At 50.4% G+C, this 7471-nt stretch overlaps 1 protein-coding gene across 4 annotated transcripts in view; it reads right to left on the reverse strand.

Annotated features, from left to right (window-relative positions):
* Positions 1-4570, reverse strand: part of CSPP1 (centrosome and spindle pole associated protein 1) — a 178537-nt gene extending 173967 nt beyond the window's left edge. For all 4 annotated transcript variants that reach the window (XM_084619083.1, XM_084619082.1, XM_084619080.1 and 1 more), the window contains exon 1: positions 4491-4570. The gene's annotated coding sequence lies outside the window, so the exon portion shown is untranslated. The remainder of the gene's footprint in view (positions 1-4490) is intronic.
* Positions 4571-7471: the final 2901 nt, after the last annotated feature.

A 7471-nucleotide genomic window follows, 5' to 3' on the forward strand; every position in this document is an offset into this window, starting at 1 on the left:
ATTCTGGGAAAGAAATTATTCAGTGTGGGCTCTTGGGACGAGGAGGGTTAGGGCTGCATGCATGCCTAGATGCGGAATAGCGCATTGATATGCTCTCTCACATCACGGTAATCAGCCTCGGTGATCCCTTCAAAGGTCTCAGCCAGAACTTGGGCAATGCACTTGCCCAGGTTTTTTGGCAGAGCCACTGTTGTCCTCATCCCAGTAAGGCTAACTTGTCCACAGCACTGTGCCGTGAGGAGCAGGGGGACCATTGTTGCACACAGGCAAGCTGCATATGGGCCAGGGCGGAAGCCACATTGCAGTAGAAGACCCTCCCTTGTTTCCCTGGTCACCCTCAGCACCGAAAATGTGGGGACAGTGTTCAGTACATGGGCCCCCTGCCGAAGTTGGCTCTCCGCAAGACACAGAAACCCAGAGGGCAGTACAGCCATGAAACAATCAGTCACACTTGACCCTGTTTACACTCACCATTTTAGGGCTCCCGTGGGTTATGTGTGCTCGCTTTGGGACAGGCAAATTATGCTACTGTGATTGCCCTTGAGTACGGGGAAATCATTGCTCTGTCTGGTGTGAACAATGCTGCCTCTGTTAAGTGTTGTATTTTGCCTTTACAGATGCAACCTTGAGATCTCAGCCATCCGTTTTATCAATGGCCGAGAGGCTGCAAAGAATCAGGAAGAGGCCACGTAGAAGCAAAGAGGACATGCTGCATGAAGTCATGCAGCATTCAATTAATTAAAATAAAAATGTGCAGGAGCAGTGGGAAAGTGAAAGGAGGGTCCGCCAGCTCAATGCGGATCGTCAGCACCAAAGCACAGAGCAGCTGATAAGCATCATGGAGCGCCAAGCAGACTCAATCCAGGCACTCGTAGCCATGCAGGCGGAGCACTACCGCGCCTGCCCCCAACTCCCCCAACAGCCTTTGTCCCAAAACTCCTTCCCTTCTGCCACCATGTCACCTCCAAACCACTTTCCCCAACATCCGGGTTCTTACCGCCACCAGCTGCCTCCAACACCTGTAGCTTCACCACCCAGCCCTGAAAACTACTACCCTTACCCACTGCACTCAACCCTCATCACCATGCAGCATAGCCATCCTGAAGTGCAGCACGCATTGCACAGCACTCCAGACAGGACATACGCAAATCTGTGATTGTACCGTTCCCCATCCCACCCCACCCCACCCTACCCCCTTGCCCTTGGTGTTTCCCAAGCAGTTGTGTTGTGTTTCTTTTCAATAAATTGATTTTTTGGCTTTGAAAACATTCTTTATTATTGCATAACATAAAAAAAACCTTTGCCCAGGAAAGCAAGCACTGCAAGTCAGTGTATCATAGGTAGCAAACACAGATTCCTACCACACTTCACTCCCGTGCAGGGAACCACCCCAGACATTACTGTTGGCTTTCAGCCTCAAATTGCTCCCTTAAGACATCCCTAATCCTTGCAGCCCCACGCTGGGCCCCTCTAATAGCCCTGCTCTCTGGCTGTTCAAATTCAACCTCCAGGTGTTGAACCTCTGAATTCCATGCATGAGTGAATCTTTCACCCTTCCCTTCACAAATGTTATGGAGGGTGCAGCACGCGGATATAACCATGGGGATGCTGTCATTGGCCAGGTCCAGCTTCCCATACAGAGAGTTCCAGTGACCCTTTAAACGGCCAAAAGCACACTCCACAGTCATTCTGCACTGGCTCAGCCTGTTGTTGAACAGCTCCTTGCTGCTGTCAAGGCTCCCTATGTAGGGTTTCATGAGCCACAGCATCAAAGGGTAAGCGGGATCTCCAAGGATCACAATGGGCATTTCGACTTCCCTTACGGTGATCTTCTGGTCTGGGAAAAAAGTCCCAACTTGCAGCTTCCTGAACAGGCCAGTGTTACGAAAGATGCATGCGTCGTGCACCTTTCTGGGCCAGCCTGCGTTAATGTCAATGAAATGCCCACGGTGATCCACAAGCGCTTGGAGAACCACAGAGAAATAGCCTTTCCAATTAACGTACTCAGAAGCTAGGTGGGCTGGTGCCAGAATTGGAATGCCCGTCCCATCTATCGCCTCTCCGCAGTTAGGAAAACCAATTTGTGTAAAGCCAGCCACAATGTCATGCACGTTACCCGGAGTCACGGTTCTTCTGAGCAGAATGCGATTAATGGCCCTGCAAACTTGCATCAACACGATGCCAACGGTCGACTTCCCCCCTCCAAACCGGTTAGCGACCAATTGGTAGCTGTCTGGAGTTGCCAGCTTCCAGATTGCAATAGCCACCAACTTCTCCACCGTCAGGGCACCTCTCAATCTCGTGTCCTCGCACCGCAGGGTGGGGGCAGGCTCCTCACACAGTTCCATGAAAGTGGTTTTTCTCGTCCAAAAATTCTGCAGCCACTTCTCGTCATCCCAGACTTGCATGACGATGTGATCCCACCATTCAGTGCTTGTTTCCCAAGCCCAAAAGCAGCGTTCCACGGTGGTGAGCATGTCCGTGAATGCCACAGGCAAACTTGTGTCATTTGCATTACTTGAGTCAATATCGTCGTCAGAGTCCTCATTGTCACTTTGCATCTTAAGGAAGAACTCGACTGCCAAACGTGACGTGCTGGTGAGACTCGTCAGCACATTTCTCAGCAGTTTGGGCTCCATTCCCGCAGACCAAAAGGGAAGACAGAGTGAGCAGAACAAAAACTGTTGAAAGATGGCACCAAATGCGGACAGAAGCAAAGAGAATGTTGGGGTGCGAACCGACGCATCACGGGGTGTTGAGACAGGATGCTCCGCATTCCCCTCCCCCTTCCCACAAGCCACAGCGCCAGAATGGGAAGAGGTGCTCTGTGGGATAGCTGCCCACAACGCACCACTCCCAATGCCGTTGTAAGTGCCACAAATGTGGCCACGCCAATGCACTTGCAGCTGTCAGTGTGACAGACTGCAGCGCTTTCCCTAGTGCGCTGTACAAAGGCGGGTTTAACTCACAGCGCTCTACATCTGCAAGTGTAGCCATGCCTTAAGATGTTGTGAAGGCACCTACATGTACACTGTGTGTATTTTATTGTTTATGTGAAGAAGAGTCTCTCCAACATGTTCCCTCTCTCTTTCTCCCCCCCACATCACTCTTCTCCAATTCCATGCCAGACTTCAAAGGAAGAAAACTGATCAGCAAAATCCAAGCTGATCTCCTGCATTTCTATTTATATATACAATACTGCCACTAGTACAGTACTGCAAGAAGAATGCTGCTATGAGAAAAGAACACACAATCACAAGTCCCATCAACTCTATTGTAACATCCCCAAGAGGATTGGGGGGGGGAGGGGGTGGAGAACAGATACATTTAAAGAAAAAAAAAAAAACATGTTTACCACAATTTGATGCCACATTTAGTCACTGCATTTACAGATTATACAGACACAGAGCTGTTATATTAAAAAGTTATTTTAAATGTTTCAACAATACTTCCTGTTTTTTTCAAAACGGTCAGCACTTGCCTCCCCACTATCCCTTTGAACAGTAATAAGAATAGCCTCTTCTTTCTGCAGCTCTTCCCATCAGTAAGGTGCTTCCTGCTGGACCTTTTCCCTCCAATTCTCCACTTCTTTTCAAATCGCATTTGAAAATCACTGTTTCCTCCTTTGCCCATATCCCTTAATTTCCCTCTCCCACTGCTACTATATAACTCTGTAAAGCAGTTCAAGATAGGTTTGTATGAAAGGTGCTACCAAAATAAATGTGTATTATACAGCTTTAGATTGATTGCCGTATTGCAAACGAACCCAAAGTTAAATAAATACTTTTAAACAGATGCATGACAGAGTGTCCTACGGGAGATACGGAAGATTAAAATGCCTGGTTATTAAACCACAGAGATACAAATTGCGAAAAACCGACACAGTGTATTAGCGCGGTAAGGGGACAGGCCTAAGCCGGGCTCCGGGGTGAAGCCTGGGGACAGATAAAGCACAGCCCCGCGCAGAGCCAGGGGAGAGCGGCCCGGAGCCAGGACACGCTCCTCGCACACAGAGCGGCGGCCGCGGGCTCTGCCTCTTTAAGACACTACTCAGCGTTGTTAGGCAACCACGTTACAACAAAAACTGCGGCGGCTTCAGCCTGGGCCTAGCGAGGCCGCTCTCACACGCACCCCAGCACCGTCCCCCTCCCCCCCCCCACGGAGCGGCACAGACACCAGCCCTACCCCCGCCGGAGGGGCGCAGGCTGCCCCGTGCCCCACAGCGGGGCACAGACCCCCAGTGGAGCTCGCCTCTCCCGTCCCGGGGCAGTTCGCGGCGGGGGGGCCGCAGCCCCAGACACAAGGCAGCCCCCTTGGAGACCAGACCGCCCGCCCCAGGAGGCAGGTGACGGGCCAGAACTGCCCCCCGCGCAGCCCTGGGAGCCGGGGGTCCCTGCGCCCCGCCCTTCGCCTCAGGAGCCGCCGCCGTCGGGGCCCCGGGACCGGGACCGCTGTCACGCCCGGAGCCAGCCCGCGGCGGCGTCACTCACCGGCTCGCTCCCGGACCCGCTGGGTTTGCAAACGCCAGCTCCCGCCCCGCCTCTCACACTTTACCGCCTCCCCCGGTGCCCTGCCGCAGCCAGGCCGCGCCTGCGCCATCACGAACAGCGCCCCCTGCTGCGTGGGAGTCGGGGCCAGACTCGCTGAGCGGCTGTGTGGAGCCACGTCTCTCTGCTCAGGGCCAGGGAGCCAGTCGCTACTCCTCGGGAGACCCCCGTACACAGGATCCTCCCTCCCCCCCCCCAACGCAGAGGACCCCTTCCCTCTCGACCCACATAAATCCCACACAGAGCCAGACAAGGCTACTGCACACAAATACTCCATATAGTGGACCCCTTTCCCCCGCTCCCACACAGTGACCCTGTACCCAGACATCCCATAGAGAGGACCCCTTCCTCCTCCCCCCACATAAATCCCACTCACAGGCATCCCATACACAGAGGACCCCCTCCCCACATACTGTACAGACATCCTATACACAGAGGAGCCCTTCCTGCCAACATACACAAGGATCCCCCACACAGATATTTCATATATACTCCTGGCCTCTTCCCACCACATGCATACAAGTGATTCCTCCCACAGACACCCCATACAGAGGACCCCATCATCCCTCCCCACACACACAGAGAGAGAGAGAGAGAGATCACATACACAGAGAACCCTCCTTTCCCTCACAAATGTAGAGGGCCACACACAGAAGTCCATACCTACTGGGATTCCCCATAGGCATAGAATCTCCCCTCCTCCCTCCTCACACAGACTTCATAGACAGAGCGCTCAATCATCAGTAAAATTACTTTAATTTAAAATGAAAGGTATCCCCACAGTGTAAAAGTTGGGAGGAAAATGATCAGAAAAAAAAAACGTAGCCAGATAGTTTTGTTGGTGACACTGGGCAACATACTAGGTAACTCGGGAGGGTGGAAGGCCACGAGTGCCGAGGAAGCCCCCCCGCGCTAGGCCCAGACAAACCAAACCCTCTCCATTCTGTGAACTTTCTGTAATCATGCCAGACTATGAGGAAGCTAGTATAAAAACAGAGACAGAAAGCTGCAAAAACAGTTTAGAGCAGACAGCCTGCTCTCAGAGACAGCCTTCAGACAGCTCCAGCCAGGGTAAGCATATAGATAAGAAAGGAATGTTTTGTAGTAGCTTTCTGCAATACAGGAACAGATACAACCAAATAAGGCAGGGCTTACATAATGCTAATGAGGAAACATCTAATTGGCCGCTTTGGCTGTATTATTGTATAGGGCAATAGGTAATTGGTTGTATATTCTTCTGTAGCTAAGTTAGGAAAAAAGGTATAAATTGTATGATGTAATCTGCAGTTGGGGCTGCAGGATTTGAGGCAGCTATGTCTCCCTGGGCCTGTTTACAGCTGCAAATAAACTCTCTGCTTCTCCACCCCATTGTGATTATTGGGTGACGCACACTGGGCAACGAACCCCTACTGTTGCTTGCCTTGGGCACTCTGTGCCGGCAACAGTTTGATGGAATATCATCTTTCTGAGAAGTCTGTCCCCATCCAGTACTGGGACAAAACCAGATGGAACCTCTCAAGCACCATGTGTATAAGGTCATGCGGGCAGGGGTGGGGTGGTGTACTCTTAAAGATGGCACCCCTCTGTGGTGCTCACCAGTATGGTGGGCCTATGTCATTACAGAAGTACCAGAATGACTGATATTCTTGGAACACCTAAGCAGTCACCTTACTTGGAGCACATCGTGGGGAATATGCAGGATGAGCAACTTCATGCACTGGCTGACTGTATTCCAAAAGGTCTTGGAGTCTGGTGATACAAGTCAGGTCTGTCTGCCTGTCATAAATATAAAGGGAAGGGTAAACTAAAATCCCCCCTGGCCAGAGGAAAAATCCGCTCACCTGTAAAAGGTTAAGAAGCTAAAGGTAACCTCGCTGGCACCTGACCAAAATGACCAATGAGGAGACAAGATACTTTCAAAAGCTGGGAGGAGGGAGAGAAACAAAGGGTCTGTGTCTGTCTCTATGCTACTTTTGCCAGGGATAGAACAGGAATGGAGTCTTAGAACTTTAGTAAGTAATCTAGCTAGGTATGTGTTAGATTATGATTTCATTAAATGACTGAAAAAAGAGTTGTGCTGAATAGAATGACTATTCCTGTCTGTATGTCTTTTTTGTAACTTAAGGTTTCCCATAGAGAGGGATTCTCTATGTTTTGAATCTAATTACCCTGTAAGGTATCTACCAACCTGATTTTACAGAGGTGATTCCTTTACTTCTATTAAAAGTCTTCTTGTAAGAAAACTAAATGCTTTTTCATTGTTCTAAGATCCAAGGGTTTGGGTCTGTGGTCACCTATGAAAATTGGTGAGGATTTTTACCAAACCTTCCCCAGGAAGTGGGGTGCAAGGGTTGGGAGGATTTTCGGGGGGAAAGATGTGTCCAAACTACGTTTCCCAGTAAACCCAGTTAGAGTTTGGTGGTGGCAGTGGATATTCCAAGGACAAAGGATAAAATTAATTTGTACCTTGGGGAAGTTTTAACCTAAGCTGGTAAAAGTAAGCTTAGGAGGTTTTCATGCAGGTCCCCACATCTGTACCCTAGAGTTCAGAGTGGGGAAGGAACTTTGACACTGCCAATGCACCAAAGGGGACTCCACCACCTGCACACGAAACTATGGATTGTGAAGTAAAAGTTCTGTTGGAAGGTCTTTTTTCCCCCTCAGCGTCTGTTACAGACCTGATTTCTGAGACCAGCTTCCAGATCCTGAGGGGGTTCTGGTAAAAGAATGTCAGCTCAGAGTGGGCTTTGGGGCCACCCCTTGGGTGGAAATAAAAGAGCTGCCTATTGTATTGGAGCCCTTGGAAGTGGGAGAGGAAGACATGTGACAGCATATTCCATGCTGGACAAAGTCCTCTGGGTAAGGGCTATGTCTATTTGTAAAATGTCATGCACAGCTAGATCCTAATCACACAGTGGGGTCTC

The sequence above is a fragment of the Lepidochelys olivacea genome, assembly GCF_965140295.1.
Source record: "Lepidochelys olivacea isolate rLepOli2 genome assembly, chromosome: 2".
NCBI classification, from domain to species: domain Eukaryota; kingdom Metazoa; phylum Chordata; order Testudines; family Cheloniidae; genus Lepidochelys; species Lepidochelys olivacea.